Below are 25058 nucleotides of genomic sequence, written 5' to 3' on the forward strand. Positions count from 1 at the left end.
GATGATAAGGTGCGAGGTGTTGACAACGGCCATAACTGCAGCGATGATCACAGCGGGCTCCATGCTCGCAGTGCTGTGGCGTCCGTGCTGTCAATCACCAGAAAAGTGCGCGAACTGATTGCCCGCCGGCGCTTTCATGGAGGGAGGGCGGGAGTGAGGGTTGAATGACGACAGTTACCAAAAACCACCCTCGACACATTTTTTGCCCCAGCAGGCATTGGGGGCTCGACCCAGATTTCCAATGGGCAGCGGGGACTGCGGGAACTGTGGGATAGCTGCCCACAGTGCACCGCTTCCAATGTCGATGCTTGCCCCGTTAGTGTGGACTCACAAAGTCGAATTACTGTCCTTAGTGTGGATACACACGTTCGACTTTGTAATATCGGTTCCACAAATTCGCTTTAAGTAAAATCGAACTACTCTCGTAGTGTAGACATACCCTTGATATAAGAGTATGAAAGAAAGACTGGTTTCAGACTGGAGGCAGTCCAGCATTTTGAAGGCATTACCACCAGATTCGAGTTGGAACAGTTTGTTGATTCTAGCAAATTCCTGCAGAATTGGTGTTAGAAACTGTTAATACAGTTTATTAGCAAGGTCACAATACATCTGATACAAAACTTCTGCATCATAGCATTGTTGTTCATCTTTGCTCACTTGGAAATGCAACTTTAACTTGTCCCAATGATCTAGTACAGTGGTTTTCAAACTTTTTTTCTGGGGACCCAGCTGAAGAAAATTGTTGATCCCCATGACCCAACAAAGCTGGAGATGAGGGGTTTGAGGTGTGGGGCCAGGAATGAGGGATTCAGGATGTGGGAGGGGGCTCTAGGCTGGGGCAGGGAGTTGGGGTATGGGAGGGGCTCAGGGCTGGGGGTGCAGGCTCTGAGGTGGGGCCAGGGATGGGGGGTTTGGGGTGCAGGAAGGGCTCCAGGTTTGGGGGGGCCTCAGGGCTGGGGCAGAGGGTTGGGGTGCGGGAGGGGGTCAGGGCTCTGGGCTGGGGGTTCAGGCTCTGGGCTGGGGCTGGGGATGAGGGGTTTGGGGTGCAGGAAGGGGTTCTGGGTTGGGGGGGCTCAGGGCTAGGGCAGGGATTTGGCAGGTGGACTTACCTCCCATGGCTCCCGGTCAGCGGCGCAGCAGGGGTGTGGAGGCAGGCTTCCCACCTGTTCTCACACCACAGACTGAAGCCTGAAGCAGCCAGCAGCAGGTCCGGCTCCCAGGCGGAGGCACACAAGCAGCTCTGCGCGGTCTCACCTGCAGGCACTGCCCACAGGCACTGCCCCCGAGAGTGCAGAGCCGGTGCTCGGGGCAGGGGCAGCACGCAGATCCCCGTGGCCCCCTTGCCTAGAAGCTGGATTTGCTGCCGGCTGCTTCTGGGGTGCAGCACGTTGTCAGAACAGGTAGGCAGTAGCCTGCCTTAGCTAGGCAGCACTGCCGATGGGACTTTTAACGTCCCGGTCAGCGGTGCTGACCAGAGCAACCCAGTGCCTTATATGCCATGACCCAGTACTGGGTCGTAACCCGAACTTTGAAAAACGCTGATCTAGTATGTGCACACAACAATCATAAATGGAGAGCCATCTAGTGGCTGATAGCTGAACAAACTTCAGTGGCTTGTTACCGTGATTTATCTTTGCATATTTACGGTGTCTCAGAGGCCTGTAAGTAGGGTGACCAGATGTCCCGATTTTATAGGGATAGTCCCGATTTTGGGGTCTTTTTCTTATATAGGCTCCTATTACCCCCCAACCCCGTCCTGATTTTTCACACTTGCTGTCTGGTCACCCTACCTGTAAGAAAACCAGCTTTAGGAATGGGAGACTAAGGGCTGGTCTACACTAACCCCCCCACTTCGGACTAAGGTACACAAATTCAGCTACGTTAATAACGTAGCTGAATTCGAAGTACCTTAGTCCGAAGTTACCGCGGTCCAGACGCGGCAGGAAGGCTCCCCCGCTCGCCGAGCTGGAGTACCAGCGTCGAAGGCGAGCACTTCCGGGATCGATCCGGGGCACTTCCGGGATCGATCCGGGATCGATTTATCGCGTCTTAACCAGACGCGATAAATCGAACTCAGAAAACCGATTGCTTACATCCGGACCCGGATGTAAGTGAAGACGTACCCCAAAAGCTCTAGATTGCATGGCAGAGTTTCTACAGCTTTACTGGCACACACGTGGATTGCGTGACATACACATTTGATCAGCCTAAGATTCTCATGCCTTTAGAGGAGATGTGTGTAGATGGAATTTTCCTTCCTGACCATGATGCTACAGCCGTCAGTCCCAATCCCAATACACTTGCTGAAATCCAGACCAACACTGTCAAGAAACTGAATCAGTGCTGTAGCAATTGCTTCTGCTGTTTCACTTTCCAAAATGACTAGTCCCAAAAATGTAGATACAATTTTGTTTAAGGAGGAGCTGAAGTAGCGCAATACAATGCAAAGCTGCTTTACTGCAGCAATGTCTGTGCTCTCATCTATAACCAGAGACTCACCAATGTCTTTGATGAGGTCAGAGAACATGCAGGGAGCAATAAGATTGTTTATTAACGCTGTGCATTTTGTGTGATGCAGACTTACAGCTCTCTCGAAAGCTGATCCAACAAGTTCCCCGAGGTGATTCTTGGAACTAACCGCTGAGTGCCAGGCAATGTAGCAGGCCAGTTTTAGCTCCACTTGGTGCATCATGATTGACGGTTTCAGTACTGTAAAACCAACATCTGTCAGGCGCATAGAAGAAAATGGTGTTGCATTTCTTTTAGGTTTGTCACTTCCTGCATGCTGCACAAGGTCTGTATGATGTGCCCGAATCACCCCTTTTCTTTTTCCCATGCCTTTCTGTATTTTTCCATATTTTATTGGCGACATACTGGTCTTTCATTGGCTTAGCCTCAAAATGGCCTAAATTGGAACATGATAGGATGTGTCAAGTGGGTTGGCCAGAAAGTTGATGAATTTGCCCCCCACCCACAAAGGAGCTCAGGGAGTGGGACTTTTGATTATTCCTTGATGTCCACCCCGTGGACTGTCATGATACTGTTCAAAGAGTTATAGGGCTTGTTTCATGGTGTGCACAACGACAACCTTTCTTCCTGTGGCAGAATGGAAAAGTGTCCCCTCTGATAATCAGAGAAGATGGAGATGTGGTGATGACATCAACTGTTGTGCTTAAGCAATTATCAGATATTTTCAAAGTCATAGATTCATTATAAGGCATACACGTATACAAGATATCTGAATACAGAATTGGTCGTCCTGCCTTTGATAAGGGGGGGGCGGATTTCAATATATCACTGTAAGTAGATGTTGAAAAAAAAATTTAAACTAGAAGTCATTGCTCAATGAACATATATGGACTGTTGGTGTTTGTAGTGGATAATATACTTGAGAAATAAAGAAAAAAATTAGACTTTTTTGGTAATATTTATTGTTCATACTCTTTTGTCATGTAACTGAGAAATACATTGTTACAGTGCCTACATATGTAGGCAAAGGAGATTTTCTTGGAAATGTGAAGAAAACTAGTGATCCTAATCCTGGTCCCAGTGAAGGTAAATTTAACACTTCAAATAATCCCAGTGTTGTAGGATCAGGACCATCATGTATATGCTGAAGATTCCATTGTGTTCTCTGTCTTTATTACATGAGAAAAAGAATTGCTTACCTTCCAAAGAAAAGTTGGCAGCAAATCGACGCAGGTTAAGTCTGCCTGCTTTATTCATTCCTTCAGGATATGTGTTGCTCCTCTTATATGCCAGACCTTTGCAATTTTTTCCTCAAAAGATTTCACTAAGTATTGATCACAGAAGAGAACATTACACACTGTTAACATTCATAAAATTGCAAACATCAAATATCTATGCATATAATAATCAGCGTTTACGTTATAAGTATGCCATGAAAATTGCAGACATATAAGCAGGGAAAGCCGAACTCAATAAACTCCACAATGCAGCATCATTCATTGGCCAATCACAAGGGCTAAATAAATACATTTGAGCTATGTGCATAAGTTCAAAGTATTTCTGGCTTACAAAGTCTGGCAGCATTCGATCCATGGAAATCACATTTCATTTGAAATAATGAGATCACCTGTAACATTTTAACAAAGTAAAATCATAGTAACTCAGGATAGGAAATATAACAGCACAAGAATGTGAATTTAAAAAAAAAAAACACAAGCAGGGATGTTTGCAGACACTGTTTAATATATTCAGAAATCAACAGAATATATATATGGAAACCCTCTTCTTACCACTTTATCTGCCATACTGATGTTTATTACAGGGAGTTTCTTTCCTAGTCAAGTTTTTTTTTTAAAATCAGTTTTCTGAAATTCGGAAGGATCTGAAATACATAAACCCATATAACTCACACTGTACATTTATGTATCATGATGATAACAGACATGAAAAGCCTTTAAAAAGCAAAAGCATGTATTTGTACAAAAAATAATAATCTCATAATCATATGACAATTCTTAATTAGGGGGGGTTCAGGATCAGAGTGTCACAGCCTTATGTGCATGATGTTTATTACTCAAGAAATCATAAGTGACACTTCAGCTATACATCCTCACAGTACCTATTAGACAACACTTAATACCAAACAAATTTTTGGAGTAGAGAGAACAAAGCCCACATTCATATCTTTTCAGAGCTGTTTAAAACGCATTTTGCAAGTGGAATTTCATGGCTATTTCATGAAAAACCCTTAATGAAAGTCTAAGCAATCTTTATATTAGTCCCTTTCCACGGCATAGTATGTCACACAGTCTATTAGTAAAGAAACATTGAATGCACACAAAACATTGAGAGTTGTGAAAACCATTATAAATAGTATTTGAAATACTTATGAATTCCTTTTGAAAGCAAGCTCATAGGCAGAAAATCTGACATGCTTTATACAGACTTCCACTTTTGTCACTGTTACACATATATGGAGCAACAAGGTATCACCATAAAAATTACACTCAGAACCGTGGCACTTACATGTCGCCTCATTGCTCTCTGGTTTAATTTTTGAGACATTTTCTTGAGCCTTTTCCCTCACTGTTAAAACTTAACTTGTCTTGTTTTCATTAGTTTTTTATCAGTGAGGAAAAGGCCTGTCTGCATAATGTAGACAACATATACTGTACACACCTGGAGTCTTCAGTGGTTGATAATGTTAGATCCTTCTCCTTCTCAGTATCCTGATCTGAAGTGTTTGTCTTCCCAGTGTCCAGGTTGCTTCCAGCAAAGGTGAGTGAAGATATTGAGATGAATGCATGAGCTTAAGTACATGTGCCTGGAAAACACTTGCCCAGACAGGTGCTGATGGGCTTTGCAGAGTGAAATTGTTCATAAATACCCCTGGTATGGTCTGTCATTGAACTGGAAATCCACTGATTACAACTCCCATTAACGAGTAATGGCTGGCAATGAGCATTCAGTGCCCACCCGGCTGTATATTCCCTCTTTTGTTGTCACTGGAGAGCAACTCCCAAACTTACTTCAGTGACAACCATATTTCAGTAACAACCATAAAGCAAAAATTCATAATTTCTTTTAGAGGGCTTTCCCTTCACCCTCCCACTTCCCTGATTTTTGTCACGTAGACAGCAAGCAGCAAAAGACCAGAAGTCCGAAGCGCAGACAATGTGATGTTTATTGGAGTTAGTTTCTGTCACAACAGGGTCGCCTGGGCCTTCTCTCCTCTCAGCCATCCTCTGACCCCCTCTGGCCGGAACCGGCTGGTCAGGTCACTGGGGTCCTCTCTCCGCAGCGCATTGTCCTCCCAACGGCCAGAACTGGCTGTGACTCCCAAGCTGGGCCTCCCAGTCACCAGGTCACCAGTCGCTGGGGTATCCATTCTCCAGCCATTGGCTGGGGTCCCAAGTTCCCTCGCTGGTCCTCTGTAACAACAAACTCCCTCTTCCATCACCTTGTTTAACCAGTAACACCCAGGGAAACAGTCCTACCCCCTCTGCATGCAAACCATTGAAAAAAACAAGAAAACCACCCACTTCGTCACAGTTTCCAAGCAAGCATATTCTGAAGCCCTTCATACCAGTCGGGCTTATCTCTATATGCTGATAGAGACTGTTCCCCAGTGTTCCGTTCCCAGCTCTGATGCCGCAGAGCATTTACCTCATGTCCCCCTTCCTAGCTCTGATGCTGCAGAGCCTTGCCTGTGTCCCTGTTCCCGCCCCCCACTTAGCAAGCATGATTCCAATTTCCCTTCCACTTCCTGTTTGACCCCAGTTTATATAGTAATATTCTCAGCTATACCTTAACCAATCATTTTACTGAAATTTAACTAACCAATCCTAACATATTGTAACATAATTTTCTAACCAATTATATCCCACTACCCTAATTAACTTACACCTAGCAAAATTAATTATACAGCAGACAGAAACAATTAGAGAACCAGACAGATTAAGAATAGAAAAGTGTGGGCCATAAAGATAAAACAATACAGAAATGAGGGTTTCACAACTACAACCATTGATAAGTGATTTCTTGCCAGACAGGATGCTATCAAACTAAGTTTTCTTTAACCATCTTAAGATCTGTTTCTTTTTCTGGTGGTGATGGGCACTATCAGGACAAGATCGTCTTCCTAACAGCCCAATACCACCTTATTTCAATGTGACTGGTTTGGGATGTGAGGATGTGACCATAGGCTTCCCAGTTTATGACTGCTCCAGCTGCTTAGCCAAAGGCCTTAGCCTAAGAACAAGGCCTTAGACTATCCTAGTGAGAGAAGGCCCATACACAGGCGGACTTATGATTTTGATTCTTCGTTTTATACCTCTATAACTAGCTAAGTGATAAAAATATACCTACGTTCTTAAAGTATAGGCCTTTACAGACAGGCCTGAATATCTATATTCTAACAACTTCATATGCACTAACGATATACATACTCTGACAGAACAATGGGTTTCAGCAGATCCTGACCTTTCATGTGATATGTGACATGTGACATTTCTTTGTATGAAATATAGCATATTTCTGTGTGAGGTGGCAGACAGTGAGGAGGGCCAGGCAGGTTTGTGGGTTTAGAAAAAAAGGTGCAAACGTTATGTATAAGTTTACATATGGTATACATATAAAATTAGGGGATGGTTAAAAATGCATTATGGGAAGTTGATCTCATGATCACAATCACTCCTGTGCAATCTGTTTGGGCCCCAGCATACAATGCCAAACCAAACCTTCCCAAAATATAGTGCGGTGGACAGTGATGAATTGCACAGTGGGATATCTATTCATGGTGCATCTCACTCTGAATCAATACAAGTGCTTCTGGTGACTACCCTCACTGCCGAGACTCTACAAGGAGTCCAGTAGGCATGCACACAAGTGACACAGTAACTGTAGCAAGACTATGCTGACATAACTTGAGTTAACATATGCTTGTAATGTAGATATAGCCTTAGGTATATGAAATGTTTGGGAGAGGTAACAGGAAAAGTATTAGGGTAGACCAAGATTCATTCAGGTGTTTAGGCTCCAGCTTTTGTGGTACTGTTCTTACTGTACCCTAAAGGCTCAGAAACAAAGAGGCACATAAGAACAAAATATCATGTATTTATTAAAATTTCTTTACTTCAGGGTGTATAACTCATGTTTTTAGAATTCTTGTGGTTGTCAAGCTATCTTGGGGTTGTAGATGTGTGTGCATTATGTTTTGAAGGCCAAAACTATAAATGGGTTCAACAAAGAATTAGATCAGTTCTCAGGATAGGTGCATCAGCTATTAGCCGAAATAATCAGGGATGAATCCCCATGCTCTGGGTATCCCTAAACCTCTGACTTCCAGATTCTGGGAGTGAACAGTGTGATGGTTCACTCAGTGATTACCTGTTCTGTTCATTCACTCTGAAGGACCTGGCACTGGCCGCTGTCAGAAGGCAGGATATTGGACTAGACGGACTATTGGTCTGACCCACTATGGCAATTCTAATGATCAGAAAAATTACAATAGATTTTTGCCTTTGAGAAGGATGTTACATGAGATAGTATACTGCCTTTATTGAATATTTGAGAATCAAGTTCTACACAATGGCATGCGGAAAAACACTAAGGATTGGATTGAGAGGCAAAATAACAGTTGCAAAAGGCAATCACCATTGGTGAATTAAATGAAAACAAAGTTTTGAGACCAGGCCAGAAATTCAGTCAGACTGGAAGTCAGATGATCCAACAGCTCAAACAGGGCCCAGCTGGCCTTGACAAGAGGGCTGTGGGGGAGGAGCTGAGGAGGAGTCTCTCTCTAGCGGTGGAGAGAGAAGGACCTGGCTGCCTGGGAGCTCAGGGTACCAGGAATAGAGCAGCGCTGGGGAAATGCAAGAGGAGCTGGGGAGCTCCAGTTTGGCAAATCCCCAGGGTGCGGGCCTTGCTAAAGGCCTAAGCAGGTACTGGGGTTGCAGAGGTGCAGCCTGGGGTTAGGCAGAGGCAGCTGGACAAACCCCTTGCCAGTGATGAGCGGTCTTTACAGACTGCAGTCTGCCCCAGGGAAAGGGGGCTAAATGATGACAGGCAGTAGCCACTGAGGCAAGGTGGGCTTAGAGCAGGGGTGGGCAAACTTTGTGGCCTGAGGGCCACATCGGGTTTCTGAAATTGTATGGAGGGCTGGTTAGGGGAGGCTGTGCCTCCCCAAACAGCCAGGCATGGCCCGGCCCCTGCTGCCTATCTGACCTGTAAAAGGGTTTGCGCCGGGGCTCGACCCTTCAGGACAGGAGGGGAGCCACACCGACTCCCTACTGCACGAATTAAATAGTCCGTTAGCTCAGGACTCAGCCCCTCTGGTCCAGGGGGCTGAGGAAACCACAGTCAAGAACCCAGGCCCTCTGGAACAGGGGCTGGGCAGGCAGGCAGTCACTAAGCTCAGGCCCTTGGATGCAGGGCTGAGCACAAACAGTCAATCTAGCTCAGGCCCTCTGGAGCAGGGGCTGAGCACAAGCAGTCAATAAGCTCAGGCCCTTGGAGGCAGGGCGGAGCACAGATAGTCAATTTAGCTCAGGCCCTCTGGAGCAGGGGCTGAGCACAAGCAGTCAATAAGCTCAGGCCCTTTTCAGCAGGGGCTGAGCACACACAGTCTATAAGCTCTGGCCCTTGGAGGCAGGGCGGAGCACAAAGTCAATTTAGCTCAGGTCCTCTGGAGCAGGGGCTGAGCACAAGCAGTCAATAAGCTCAGGCCCTCTGTAGCAGGGGCTGAGCACACACAGTCTATAAGCTCTGGCCCTTGGAGGCAGGGCGGAGCACAAAGTCAATTTAGCTCAGGTCCTCTGGAGCAGGGGCTGAGCACAAGCAGTCAATAAGCTCAGGCCCTCTGTAGCAGGGGCTGAGCACACACAGTCTATAAGCTCTGGCCCTTGGAGGCAGGGCGGAGCACAAAGTCAATTTAGCTCAGGTCCTCTGGAGCAGGGGCTGAGCACAAGCAGTCAATAAGCTCAGGCCCTCTGTAGCAGGGGCTGAGCACACACAGTCTATAAGCTCTGGCCCTTAGAGGCAGGGCGGAGCACAAATAGTCAATTTAGCTCAGGTCCTCTGGAGCAGGGGCTGAGCACAAGCAGTCAATAGGCCTAGGCAGGTAAGGGGCTCAGGTTCCTACCTGCGTTGGGTGAGGGGGAAGCCTGCCACCCGTGTGTAGGGGTGGCAGGGGGGGACACAGGCCCACCCACTCCACTGTGTCCCAGCCCGGGGCCCTAGCAGCGATTAGTGTCGCTGCCGGTCAGTGGGGTATCCTGACCGAAACACACTGCCATGGGCTCATAGGCCTCTGTAGCCTGACTGGGGTCGGCTACCCCCGGGCTACTTCCATTTTCCCCCTCAGGGCCTACCTCGTCTGTGGCATCGGCTGCGGTCCAGTCCATCAGTGGGGACTCCTCTCGGCCGGGGCTTGGCGGCAGGTCTGGTAGCTCTGTAGGGAAATCCGGCCACTGATCCTCGGGCGGTTCCTCCGGATAACAACAGGGCGGGAAGGACTCTGGCGGGGCCTCCCCTTCAGGGTTGCTGTGGGGGAGTTCCACGGGCGCCTCCCAGCGACGGGAGCGGACGGGCTCCGGCGGCTCCTCTTCGTAGTGAGCTCGGGGCAGCTCCGGCCAGCTAGGGCATCCACCTCGGGCTTCCGAGGTATCCTGGCGGGGAGCTCCCGACCGCACGTCTGCTCCCTGCGGTGGCCGGCGCCTGACTGAGCTCTGGCTGCCGGCCTTTATACTTCCTGTCCCGCCCCTTGACTTCCGGGGGGCGGGGACAGGCGGCGGTGGCTCCGCCCACTTGGGTGTTTGCGCCGGGGCTCCCTCTTCAGGACAGGAGGGGAGCCACACCGACTCACTACAGACCCCCCCCCCCTCCTCTTCTTGCCCCTTGACGGCCCCCCCCCAGGACTCCTGCCCCATCCAGCCCCCCCTGTCCCCTGATGGCCCCCATACATGCCCCCCTGTCCCCTGACCGCCCCCAGATCCCCTGCCCCTGACTGCCCCCGCTGCCCCATCCAACCTCTCCTCTCATTCCTGACTGCACCTCCAGGACCCCTGCCCCATCGAACCACTCCTTCTCCCTGTCCCCTGACTGCCCCCAGAACTCCTGCCCCTGACTGCCCCCTGCTGCCCCATCCAACCCCCCCTCTCCTTCCTGACTGCCCCCCTGGGATCCCTGCCCCCATTCAACCCCCCCCCGTTCCCTGCCCTCTGACCGCCCTGACCCCTATCCATACACAGAACCCCGAGGTAAAGGGGCACCGGGGTCCGGGAGAGACATGGGGCCTAAGGCAGGTGAGCCACCGGCCAGCAGAGGGCACTCCGGGCTGGACAAGAGCTAATTCCCAAGACGACCAGCAGGAGACGCCGCACCGGTAAGTCTCAGCTCTGCTACAGCCATCCATACCCAAATCATAGGTCTCAGGGTGTAATCTTTTGCAGGTTTATGGCGTCTTTTACCAGTGAAAGAGTCTTACACAGTAATATCCTTAAAAAGTAACAGAGAGTCCTGTGGCACCTTTAAGACTAACAGATGTATTGGAGCATAAGCTTTCGTGGGTGAATGCCCACTTCATCAGACGCAAGTAATATCCTTAACATCTATTTATTAACAATTACAAATACAGAATATACACACTAAGCAGTCAATGCCCATCACTCCCAATAAGGCAGATGAATTTTCTTGATGCCCAGTCAGGATTGGGTCATCTGGGGAACTCCAGCTTCTGCATGATGATTGGCAAGGTGTTGAGGTCTGGCAACTCTGATCTCAGGGCTGTGTCCTGGAGTTGGTTCCAAAGAACTTCCTTTTGGACCCCAGTTTATATAGTGAAACTTGAGTCTTGCTTAGCTATACCTTAACCAATCATTTTACTAAAATATTACTAACCAATCCTAATATATTGTAAAACAATTCTTTAACCAATCATACCCCACCACCTTAATTGATTTACACCTAGCAAAATTAATTATGTAACAGATAGAAACAATCAAAGAACCAGACAGAGACCATACAGATAAAACAATAGAGAAGTGGGGACCATAAAGACAAAACAATAAAGAAATGGGGATTTCACACCCACAACTATTGATAAGTGATTCCTTGCCAGACAGAATGCCATCAAACAACGTTTTCTTTAACCATCTTAAGATCTGTTTGTTTGTTTTTTATCTGGTGGTGGTAGGTGCTATTAGGACAGGATCGCCTTCTTAATAGCCCGATATTATATTATTTTACTGTAATTTAGATGGAACATGAGGATATGACTTTGTGCTTCTTCGGTCATGGCTGGTGCTCTCCTAATATGGTTGCAGGAAAAGGCCTAAGCCTTGTGGACATAATATATACTGTACACACCTGGATTCTTCAGTTGTTATAACAACATCAGCTCCTCCTTCTTTTCAAAATACAGCAGTGTTGTCACCAAATGAAGCCCTCTCAGCAGACACGTGCTTGTTTCTGCAGGGAAGAGCCACTAGGTGACATGGCTGTGTTAAGATGACTGATTTCTTACATTTCCCTGCCTTGCGACCTGGTTGGCTCAGCTATCAGGTGACTACACAGGAATGACCTGGAAGATGGATTGCCCGCAACAAGAACTGCCTATGTTCCCCCCCACCCAAAAAAAGCATGTGTATTAATTGCCATCACCCTACTGTTTCTGGAAAACTGATAGCTCTGCACATGTGCAGACACACAGCATCACAGAGTTATAAGTTAGTTGCAAACATCTTTCTTGTAGCCTTTCAGAATGTGTCCTCAAACCTTTGGGGCTATCTCAATAATCAACTCATAAATATTGCTAAGGAAACTTAAGAAAGTTGTAAGTGACAATAGTCTGAAACCCACCAACAGTGCTTTGTTGTTCTGTGACTGGAGAGGTGTTAACAGGCCACCGAACATGAAAGGATCTCTTACAATATGTGTTAACTACATATTTACAATAAAGAAATCCATTCCACCTTGTGTTTAGTAGAGAAACCTCTGACTGACTGATAGCAATCTGGTGTGTCAGGTTGCCATAGTGCAATCTATATTTGCTTCTCCACTGTCAATGCAGCTTTCATTTTGGCAAGTTTGGCACACAGATCCAGGAATGTGGCCTTGCGCATCCAAAAATTCTGCAGCCACTGCTCATCATCCCAAACCTGCATTAAGATGCAATCCCACCAGTTGGTGCTGGTTTCTCGGCCACAGAACTGGAGATCCACCATCTGCAGCTGCTCCGTGAATGCCACCAACAATTTTGAATTGGTTGTTGCTATATCCCACAGCAATCTGTTCTGGATGGAAACATCATGTCCACCACGTCTATTCTTGCAGCTCAATAAATACTGCAGGATCGTGCACCCTGGGCTTGCAATACTCACGACAATAGTGCAGAGCATGCAGGCTGCATGCTTCTGTCAGAGATGGCAGAGCGTGAGGAGGGCCACATGGGTTTGTGGGATTTAGGAAAAAAGGTGCAAAAATTATGTATGCTTGTACATAAGAACATAAGAACGGCCGTACTGGGTCAGACCAAAGGTCCATCTAGCCTAGTATCCCATCTACCGACAGTGGCCAATGCCTGGTGCCCCACAGGGAGTGAACCTAACAGGTAATGATCAAGTGATCTCTCTCCTGCCATCCATCTCCACCCTCTGACAAACAGAGTCTAGGGACAACATTCCTTACCCATCCTGGCTAATAGCCATTAATGGACTTAACCTCCATGAATTTATCCAGTTCTCTTTATACATATGTGATACGTATAAAATTAGAGGATGGTAAACACTGCACTATGTGAAGTTGATCCCTTTCTGACCCATTTTGGCCCCAGCATGCATTGCCAAATCTTCTGTATGGGGGCGAGTTGCACAGTGGGATACTTATCAGTGACACACCACACTGTGGATTGATACAAACATTTCTGGTGAATATGCTCAGCGCTGACACAAGGAGTCAAGTAGGCATGCGCACATGTGACATACTAACTGTGGTGATTCTATGGTGACGTAAGTAAGTTTGTAGTGTAGATATGGCCTTAACTATATGAAATATTTGGGAGAGGTAACAGGAAAAGTATGAGGATAGTCCAAGATTCATTCAGGTGTTTAAGCTCCTGCTTTTGTGGAACTTGGCCTACTACACCCTAAAGGCTCAGGAACAAAGAGGCACATAAAAAGAACCCAATATCATTTATTTCTTTATAATTTCATGACTTGTGGGTGTATAACTCATGATTTTCAAATTCTTGTGGTTGTCAAGCTATCTTGGGGTTATACATGTGTGTTCATTATGTTATGAGGGCCAAAACTATAACTGGGTTCAAAAAAGAATTAGATCAGTTCCTCACAATAGGTCCATCAATGATTATTAGCCAAGATGACCAGGGATGCAACCCCATTCTCTGGATGTTCCTAATCACTTGATGATTGCCAGTTCTGTTCATTCCCTCTGAAGCACCTGGCATTGGCCACTGTAGGAAGACAGGATACTGGCTAGATTGACCATTGGTCTGATCCACTATGGCCATTGTTATGTTCAGCAAAAGTTGTAGAAGATTTTTGCCCTTGAGAAGGATGTAACATGAGACAGTATAATGCCCTTATTGAATATTTGCAAATCAAGTTCTACACACAAGCAATAACAGGTGAAAAAGCACTAAAAGGCTGCACTGAGAGGCAAAATAAGTGTAGCAAAAGGCAATCCCCATTGGTGGATCAAATAGAAACGAAGTTTTGACAACAGGCCAGACTTCAGTCAGACTGGAAGTCACATGACCCAACAAAATAAACTTGTGCTATAAAAAGAAAAAAAGTTAGAATTAAAAACTCCAAATTAAAAATCACAGTAAAAAACATAGCAAGTGCTATACTAGACACACACATGGAATTTCTAAAACTACTAGCAGTTATTTACTTATAAATATTTTTGATGAGTATTAGCTATTAAAATAAAAAATAAATAGCACAATGACATGCATATGCACAATGATAACAAAGATAAATGATGAAGTGGTCAGAGTAATAAGAGTAATTGAAATAACATTTTAAAAGGCGCAAAACTATAATTAAAATGGATTACAAGGAAGGGAGCGCAATTCAGGGAATCACAGCAGGAGATAAGACAAATGTGTGAACTGTTATGAGACTTCATATAGACATATAAAGTGATAAGAAATCCTTTTAAATACTCAAAATGTGTGACACAGAGTTTTTGAGGGGGTATATGTAAAATATTTCACTGCATCAATCTCCTGTAGCACCTCAGCACGTTATATCAGATAGAGAGGAGTTGCTGTGTCTAGGCACTGACAGTCTAGGAATTGGGATGCCTGTGCCTTTGAGAACCCAGCCCTGGGAAGCCAGTGCTCTGGAAAGCTTGTGCTGAGAAGTAGTGTCCTGTGAGAGGGGAAATTAAAAAAGCCCCTCTGCCCTCCCATCCCTATTTTTGCAAACATGACAGGTGGCTCACCCCATTGGGGTAACTGTTACCCCCTCTGCCCCTCCCTGTGCAGGGGTTTTGCCCTCTGCCATGGTCTGACAGCATCTCCCGCCCCCCCCCCCCCGGGCTTAACCCCATCTCCTACCCCCCTCCCTGATTTGGCCCCTCAGCCCCTCTCCTGCCACTACCTACAGCCGCTTGACCCCCCAGGCCAGTAAATTTCCACCCCCTGCTCTGACCCTGACCATCCCCCCACCCTCCGATTTGCCCCTTTGCCCCTTTTTAAGCCCTCTAAAGAGCAGGCAGCAGAGTCTGAGTCCAAGTAAGGGCAGAATGAGGGCAGCAGCTTCAGCAGATGTTACTAAGCATGCTCAGTTCATGTGAGCATGCTCGGTGCAACCTAGATAGGAAATTCTGCCATGTCATAATTTGCTACCAGTAGCAATTACTGATACATAAGGTTGTTGTTTGCTGACTTGTCCTAATTTGCTATCTATCACCTTTAGCATCATCTAGTCCAGGGAGAGCTAATTGTGACTGATGTGGGGGAGTTACATGTGTCATAAGTTGCTACCTCTCACCTTGTAGAACAGGGGTCGGCAACCTTTCAGAAGTGGTGTGCTGAGTCTTCATTTATTCACTCTAATTTAAGGTTTCGCGTGCCAGTAATACATTTTAACATTTTTAGAAGGTCTCTGTATAAGTCTATAATATATAACTGAGCTATTGTTGTATGTAAAGTAAATAAGGTTTTAAAAATGTTTAAGAAGCTTCATTTAAAATTAAATTAAAATGCAGAGCCCTCCGGACCGGTGGCCAGGACCCGGGCAGTGTGAGTGCCACTGAAAATCAGCTTGCATGCCGCCTTTGGCACGCATGCCATGGGTTGCCTACCCCTGTTGTAGAACTATAGGGGTTGCATTTGGCCCGTGGGCCCTACTTTGGCCATCACTAGCTGCACTAACTCTCCTTTATATGTAACAAAGGATGTCTAAAGAAAAAATTTGACACTGTTGTGTGATGGAAGCATAAAGCCTTCAGCTTCCAAACAACCCTGCCTGGTGTACATATGTATCAATTACCTCTTAATAGAGTGAGGCCATGTAAACATAATTTATTATGCAGCTTCATTTACAATGCTCTCATTATTAGGCCCCTAATTCCATCACATGCTCTACCAAATGCAGATGAGTAAGGCTACGATTATGTCACAGAGGTCACGGAAGTCACAGAATCCATTACTTCCAACGACCTCCATGACAATGGGGACCCCCACAGCTGACCAGCCACCCTGTAGTGTGGAAAAACTGCTATCTGACTGAATTTGCTACTTAGGGTGTACTGAGCATGCTCACACGAATTGAGCATGCACAGTAACATCTGCTGAAGCCAGCAGTGGGGGACTCCTGCAGCAGCCCAGCCTCCAGGGGACATGGTGGACCTGCAGGCAGTGGGACACCCTGCAACTGACTGGCCACCGACACCGGTTGGGACCCCTGAGCTCTCCAGCCGCCACCACTGGCAGCCCCCTGCAGCTGCTTAGCCTCTGCGAGCAGCCAGTACCCCAACCTCCTGCATCTCTCAGCCGCCTCCGGCGGTGGCATTGAGACCCTGGAGCTGCTCAGCGGCTGCTGGAAGCCCCCCCCCCCCCAGCTCCCCAGTCACCGCAGGGACCCCCGCAACTGACTAGCTGCCGCTGCCGGTGGGGACCCCTGAGCTGCCCAGCCTCCAGCAATGGCAGCAGAAGGACCCCGGAGCTGCTCAGCAGCCATGGGGCCTCACGCAGCTCCCCAGCCAACTGCCGCTGCTGGCAGGGCTCCCCCTGCAGCTGCTCAGCTGCCATGAGCAGCCACCCCCCCTTTGCCACAGCTCCCAGCTGCCTCCGACGGCAGCAGAGGGACCCCAGAGCAGCTCAGCAGCTGCTGGAAGGGGCCGCCAAAAGCTGGCAGCCCCCCTTTCCCAGCTCCAGCCAGTCAATTTCCACCCCCTGCTCAGACCCTGGCCATACCCTCCTCCGATTTGCCCCCTTTGCCCCTTTTTAACCCTTGTAAAAAGCAGTCAGCAAAATCTGATGCCAGGCAAGGGCAGTGGCTTCAGCAGATGTTACTGAGCATGCTCAGATCATGTGAGTTTGTTACACACTACACAACAGTTCCCACTCCCTTCTGTCCCACCCCTTCCCATGGCTTCACACACCCCACAAACAATGGGAGCTGGCGGCAGCTTTCCTGAGCACAGGACAGGGAATGAGAGCAGCTGGGAGCCAAACCCTCCCCCTGCAGCCAGGGTGGAACCGGGAGACACTGCTAGGGATGGTGGTGGTGGTGGGGATGGGAAGGTCTCTCTTACCTTCCCTCCAAGCGGTGCCTTCCCTGGAAGCAGGGGCTGGGGCCCGGGAAGGGGAGTCCTGGCCAAGCTGGGGTCTCTGCACTGGGAGAGGCTCCTGGGGAGCAGCGGGAATGTTACTGCTCGAGAGTCACCTCTCCTGGCTGCAGCTCGGGCTCCAGGGTCCCCAGCAGCAGGCGCTGGGGCTCGGGGAATCTTGCAAGGAATGTGGGCTCCCCACAGCGCCCCAGAGTCACCGCAGCAAATGCAACAAGGAGTCTGGTGGCACCTTAAAGACTAACAGATTTATTTGGGCATAAGCTTTCGTGGGTAAAAACCTCACTTCTGCATCCGAAGAAGTGAGGTTTTTACCCACGAAAGCTTATGCCCAAATAAATCTGTTAGTCTTTAAGGTGCCACCAGACTCCTTGTTGTTTTTGTAGATACAGACTAACACGGCTACCCCCTGATACTTCGCAGCAAATGCAATTCCCTGCCCGAACTGAGTGACTCCAGCGATCCTCCCAGAGTAGCATCCCAGCTGCTTCTGCGTCCTAGCAATCAAGGGATTGCACTGCAGGCCCCCTGCCCCAGACCCTGCCTCCTGGGGCCCCATGTCCCCTGGGCATGGGCAGCTTCTCTCAGCATTAAAGGGACATCGTGCATAGAAGCCACCATGTCAATGAGAAGAAAGCATACGTCCAGATCCCAGCCAGAGGGGAAAAGGGGTCTTCTATGGAGACTGGGGATTGTTCCATAGAGTCGCCAGTATCAACAGGGACATGGGGGTAATGGGTCCTGGTCCTAGAGACGCTGCCCGGAACTGGGAGCAGCAGGAGACACATTTCTCGGTAACACTGACTCTGTGTGTGTGATTCCCTCTGGTAAGAGATTGGCACAGGGAGCAATTTGTCAGAGATGGTCTCTTGTCTCCACACCAGGCTCACTGGCTACTAGACCTGGGCTGGAGCTACAAGTTCTGCTCCCCTAACTCAGGCCTTGTAGATGTCAGTGCTTTGCCACTAGGTTCCTCTGGTTATTTGTAAGGCCGGATTAACCCATCACTGGGCTCTAAGCAAACCCCCCTCATGTCTGCACCCCCGCCCAGTTTCCCTCTTTCCCTCTCCCGGCTGGCTCCCCCATGTGGGCACTGACAGCAGCAACCCCCCATGCCGTGTCTGGATGTAAGCCAGGGTTCGGCAACCTTTCAGAAGTGGTGTGCCGAGTCTTCATTTATTCACTCTGATTTAAGGTTTCGTGTGCCAGTAATACATTTTAACGTTTTTAGATGGTCTCTTTCTGTAAGTCTATAATATATAACTAAACTATTGTTGTATGTAAAGTAAATAAGGTTTTTAAAACGTTTAAGAAGCTTCATTTAAAATTAAATTAAAATGCAGAGCCCCCCGGACCGGTGGCCAGGACCGGGGCAGTGTGAGTGCCACTGAAAATCAGCTCACGTGCCGCCTTCGGCACGCATGCCATAGGTTGCCTACCCCGATGTAAGCGGTGAAGCACCAACTAGTCTGGTTTTGGGACTGGTGCTCTGCCGTCTCAGGATAGGCCCCAGTGTCTCACCCCTATTATGACAGTAGGGGTGGGGGGGTCCTCTGGGGCCAAAATTGAGTGAGTAGCATTGTGCCATGTGGGTCACAGCACCAATTTTGTCCTCGTTCCACCTCCAAAATGGGGCACGAGCCAGGGACAAACCTGAGTAGACAGTGGGGCCGCCACATGCAAGCTAAGGAAGGGAAAACTTAGTTTGAAGAGCGTGCTGGGGCATTCAAACTAGATGATCATGATGGGTCCCTTCTGCCCTTAAAGTCTATGAATCATGAGTTGGTGACATTTGTGTTTTCACTGTTATAAAGCTTTTACATTTGGAATCTCAATGTCTAATGTGATGAAATAATTCTCACCTCCACACACATTGTCTGACAACCCCCCAGAATTTTCCACAACTGTGAAAATTCAAATAGATTAAAAAACGCTCAAAATCCATATTTATGGGCAATGGTGAAAATTTAAATTGACGAAAAATAATAAAAACCTTCTTAAAAATAAACATCAATATTATCCATCAAAATTATTTAAAAAGTAACAATTGACTTTTACCGAGCCTATTCCTAGCTCAGTGGTTTGAGCTCTCTCCTGAGATATGGGAGACTTTTGTTCAGATCCTTTCTCCCCATGAGAGAGAGGGGGAAATTGAATCCTGGATTCCCACCTCCTGCTTGACTACTTTAAATGCTAAAAGCAGAGCATTTAGGGCACCTCGCCTAAACCCTACCAAGAGCTCAAGGCATGACCCAATCAATTTAGGCACCCCCACCCTTTCCCTTCTGAGGGCTCAGGGTGTAAGGCACCTATCCTTACCCATGGGGCTCAGGAAGAAATCTGGTCAATTTAAGTACCTGCCCTTTCTCTTGAGGCTCATGGCTCTACAGGTCTGCAAAACCTTTTCCCAGCGAAAGAGCCTTACACAGTTGTGCTCTAAACATCTATTTATTAGCAACACACACAGAATACATATACCAAGAACATCTCTTATGCTCACCACTCCCAATATACAGACAAATTTCCAATGGCCAGTCAGGATTCATTCGTCTGGGGGTTCCCGGCAATGCCTCTGCACGTCACGGTCGTGCAGAGGGGTCAGAGTTCCAGCAGCTTGATGATGAACTGCAGTCCGGAAATGGTTCCCAAAGTGCATTGTTTTTCATTTACATTATATAGGTAAAACTAGCTCCCTCCTTCAAATTTACTGAACCTATCACATTATCTCACACTCCTAAATAGCAAAAATTGTAACCAATTACGCACTGGCACCTATGTGTCCTCCTTCCTTCCCAAGATCTTTACATTTTATCTTTTATGCCCAAATTGTAACTTAATTGTGACCTTTTCACAGTTGAGATGGAGGGATTCCCTCTTCCCCCCTTCACTGTCATGCTCCACCCCAACACCGCAGCCTCTGTCCGAGGCCTGGAGAGTTTATCCTCTCCCCATTCTACCCCCTCCTCCCAGCCTGGCACTTGCCATAATGTTCCTTGCTCTCCATGCTTAGGAATCACACTTTGATTTCTTTGATCCTGACTCAGACTCCTGAGGGATAGAGATGAAAGTATCCCAGGCCTGGAGTGGGAATTCAAATGAACCCCAAAGCTCTGTTTGAGCTTTCTGAGCTTAAATCCCTATTTCCATCTATTGATAAAGTGGCTTCTGGACTTTTTCCAGCCAAGTCCAGAACATTTGGAGATGGGCAGATTTTGGCTTTGGTTTGTTTTTGTTTCTTTTTTTCTCTTTTGCATTACGACGCTGCTAAAACTTTTGTAAATGACACAACCAAGTAATGAGGACACTGAGATAATTTCTCTCCTGTGTGAAGGAGTCTCTGATGTCCAATGTGGTGTTAGCTCCAACTGAAGCATTTTCCATGCTAAGGACATCTGAAAGGGCTCTTTCCTGTGTGTATTTGCTGCTGCTTGATTCCATGAGAGCACCAAATGAAGATACCCCCACATTCAAAGCTCTTCTGTGAATTATCCGATGGGGAATAACGTGCGAGTTCAGACTGAATTTTTTCCTGCAGTTATTGAAGCTTTTCCCACAATCCAAGCATTTATGGGTTCTCTCTCTTGTGTGTATTGTCTAATGTGAAGCAAGGTTTGATCTTCGAATGAAATTTTTTCCACTGTTGAGGCATTTATAGATTCTGTCCCATGTAAATTCTCTGATGACCTGGGATTAAAGCTTTTCCCATCATCCATTTCTCTCTTGTGTGAATTGTCTGATGTCTAATAAGGTGTGAGTTCTCACTGAAACTTTTCCCACAGTGGATGCATTTTCACAGTTTCTCCCCCTTGTGGGTTCTCCCATGCTTAATAAGGCCTGTGCGCTGACTGAAGCTTTTCCCACAGTCCAAACATTTATAGGGTTTATCTCCTGTATGGGTCCTCTGATGTGCAATCAGGGCTGATGGTCCATTGAAATTTTTCCCACAGTCCAAGCATTTATAGGTTCTCTGTCCTGCGTGCAGTCTTTGACAGGCAGTGAGATTTGAGCTTCGACTGAAGCTTTTTCCACAGTCCAAACATTTATAGGGTTTCTCTCCCGTGTGGGTTCTCTGATGTACAGTAAGGGTTGATGAGTCAGTGAAACTTTTCCCACACTGAAGGCATTTATATAGCCTCTCTCCCATGTGGCTTCTCCCATGTCTAATAAGGGCTGAGTGATGACTGAAGCTTTTCCCACAGTGCAAGCATTTAAAGGGTTTCTCTCCCATGTGTGTTCTCTGATGTGTAGCAGGCAAGTGGAGAATCCGTTCTCCCTGGCAGCCAGGACCTTTTCATCACCCTGGAGCCAATACCTTCCCAAGGTGGGTTCCCGGACCCTGAAGCCGGAGAAGGCACCTCTGGTGAATGCACATTTGTAACTACACTACAGGATTTAAAAGCAATTGTATTTAATGTTTGATTTGCCCTGAAGACTTGGGATGCATTCGCGGCCAGTACAGCTACTGGAAAAGTCTGTTAACGTGTCTGGGGATGGACATGCAAGGGACATCTCTATGAAGCTCTCCTGGAGGTACACTGAAAGTCTTTGCAGAAGGTTTCTGGGAAGGGCTGCCTTATTTCATCCTCCACGGTAGGACACTTTACCATGCCAAGCCAGTAGCAAGTAGTCTGGAATCATTGCAGCACAAAGCATGGCAGCGAATGGTCCTGGGTTTTGGTCGCATTCAAGCAACATTCAGTCTATAACTTTCTGTGTGAGCGTCAGAAGAGTGATATCATTCATGGTCACCTGGTTGAAATAGGGGAATTTTTGTAAGCGAACAGTAAAAGGTCCCCGTTCATGCTGGGCTGTTTGCGCTTGGCTAAAAGGGATCATCCCTGAGAATAGTCACGCGGTGGGGTGAGGGGAGGCGTGTGCTGCACATCCACCCGAAAACCGCAGCCTCTCCTTTTAAATGGCAAACCCAACCAGCATTGCTTGCTATGGGAAAGGAGGGCACTGCAGTTTGAAACCATTCCCACATGTTATGAAGGCAGAAGAAGCCAACCCCGCGTACCCTTTGGCTTTCCATGGCTGCCTGGAAACCGAATTCTGTTGCCCAGCCGTGTGTGATGTGTCACCATACCGGCAGGCGCTCAATATAAAAGTCAAAATGCAACCTTGTACCTAAAGCACATGTGCTGTCTGCTGTGAATTGCTTGATTCACTGTGAAAGAGTCTCCCTTTTGTTCTCAGAAATGTATCTTCTTAAATTCTACTCTTCCTTTTTATCCCCCCGCAGGTGCAAATGTTTCTACGCCCCCCCTATCATCTCTGTCCCAGAGGTTATCGCAGATTAGACGGTGAAAAAAACACACTTGCGATGACATGTTTTCCAAGCTCATGCAGTCCTCCTGCACTGATAGGGCACAGTTGAATGTATGGAGGTATACAGTGAGTGCAATGAGAAGAGGCAGGAGACGATGCTGAGGCTAATTGGGGAGCAAACGGATATGCTCAGGCATCTGGTGGAGCTGCAGGAAAGGCAACAAGAGCACAGACCGCCGCTGCATCCACTGTATAACCGCCTGCCCTCCTCCCCAAGTTCCATATCCTCCTCACCCAGACACCCAAAAACGCAGGGGAGGAGGCTCCGGCATCCAGCCACTCCACTCCAAATGATGGCCCAAGCAACAGAAGGCTGTCATTCAAACAGTTTTGATTTGTAGTGTGGCTACAATAAGCAATGTGGCCTTGTCCTTCCCTCCTCCCCCAGGCTACCTTGTCAGTTATCTCACTTTTTTTTAATTAATAAAGAAAAAATGCATGGTTTCAAAACAATGGTGACTTTATTTCCTTTGCCAACTGTGATCGAAGGGGAGAGGGTGGTTGGCTTACAGGGAATTAAAATCAACAAAGGGGGCGGGTTTGCATCAAGGAAAAACACACACAACTGTCACACAGTAGCCTGGCCAGTCATGAAACTAGTTTTCAAAACCTCTCTGATACGCAGCGCGCCCTGCTGTGCTCTTCTAATCGCCCTGGTGTCTGACGGCTCAAAATCGGCTGCCAGGCGATTTGCTTCAACCTCCCACCCCGCCATAAATGTCTCCCCCTTCTCTCACAGATATTATGGAGCACACAGCAAGCAGCAATAATGATGGAAATACTGGTTGCGCTGAGGTCTAACCTAGCTAGCAAACAGCACCAGAGAGCTTTTAAACGTCCAAAGGCACATTCTATCACCATTCTGCACTTGCACAGCCTATAGCTGAACTGCTCCTTACTACTGTCCAGGCTGCCTGTGTATGGCTTCATGAGCCATGGGAGCAAGGGGTAGGCTGGGTCTCTAAGGATAACAATTGGCATTTCAACATCCCCAACAGTAATTTTCTGGTGTGGGAAGTAAGTCCCTTCTTGCAGCTGTTCAAACAGCCTGGCGTTCCTAAAGATGCGAGCATGATGCACCTTTCCCGGACATCCCATGTTGATGTCAGTGAAATGTCCCTTGTGATCCACCAGTGCTTGCAGCACCATTGAGAAGTACCCCTTGCAGTTTACGTACTGGTTGTCAAGGTGGTCCGGTGCCAAGATAGGGATATGCGTTCTGTCTATCGCCCCACCACAGTTAGGGTATGTCTACACTACGAAATTAGGTCGAATTTATAGAAGTCTTTTTTTAGAAATCGTTTTTATACAGTCAATTGTGTGTGTCCCCACACAAAATGCTCTAAGTGCATTAAGTCGGTGGACTGCGTCCACAGTACCGAGGCTAGGGTCAACTTCCGGAGCGTTGCACTGTGAGTAGCTGTGGGTAGCTATCCCGTAGTTCCCGCAGTCTCCGCCACCCATTGGAATTCTGGGTTGAGATCCCAATGCCTGATGGGGCAAAAACAGTGTTGTGGGTGATTCTGGGTACATGTCATCAGGCCCCCACTCCCTCCCTCCTTCCCAGCAATGGCAGACAATTGTTTCGCGCTTTTTTCAGCCCAGACGCCATAGCACTGGGATCATGGAGCCCGCTCAGATCACCGCGGCAATTATGAGCACTGTAAGCAGCACGCGCATTATCCTGGAGTATATGCAGAACCAGAACCTGCCAAAGCAAAACCAGGCGAGGAGGCGATGGCAGCGTGATGATGAGAGTGATGAGGAAATAGACATGGACATAGACTTCTCACAAAGTACGGGCCCCAGCAATGTGCACATCAAGGTGTTAATGTGGCAGGTTCATGCCGTGGAACGCCGATTCTGGGCCTGGGAAACATGCACAGACTGGTGGGACCGCATAGTGTTGCAGGTCTGGGATGATTCCTAGTGGCTGCGAAACTTTCGCATGCGTAAGGCCACTTTCATGGAACTTTATGACTTGCTTTCCCCTGCCCTGAAGCGCCAGAATACCAAGATGAGAGCAGCCCTCACAGTTGAGAAGTGAGTGGCGATAGCCCTGTGGAAGCTTGCAACACCAGACAGCTACCGGTCAGTCGGGCATCAATTTGGAGTGGGCAAATCTACTGTGGGGGCTGCTGTGATCCAAGTAGCCAACGCAATCAAAGAGCTGCTGATATCAAGGGTAGTGACTCTGGGAAATGTGCACGTCATAGTGGATGGCTTTGCTGCAATGGGATTCTCTAACTGTGGTGGTGCAATAGACGGAACCCATATCCCTATCTTGGCACTGGAGCACCAAGCCACCGAGTACATAAACCGCAAGGGGTACTTTTCAATGGTGCTGCAAGCACTAGTGGATCACAAGGGACGTTTCACCAACATCAACGTGGGACGGCAGGGAAAGGTACATGACGCTCGCGTCTTCAGGAACTCTGGTC

This window comes from Emys orbicularis, chromosome 7 (assembly GCF_028017835.1).
Source record: "Emys orbicularis isolate rEmyOrb1 chromosome 7, rEmyOrb1.hap1, whole genome shotgun sequence".
NCBI lineage: Eukaryota > Metazoa > Chordata > Testudines > Emydidae > Emys > Emys orbicularis.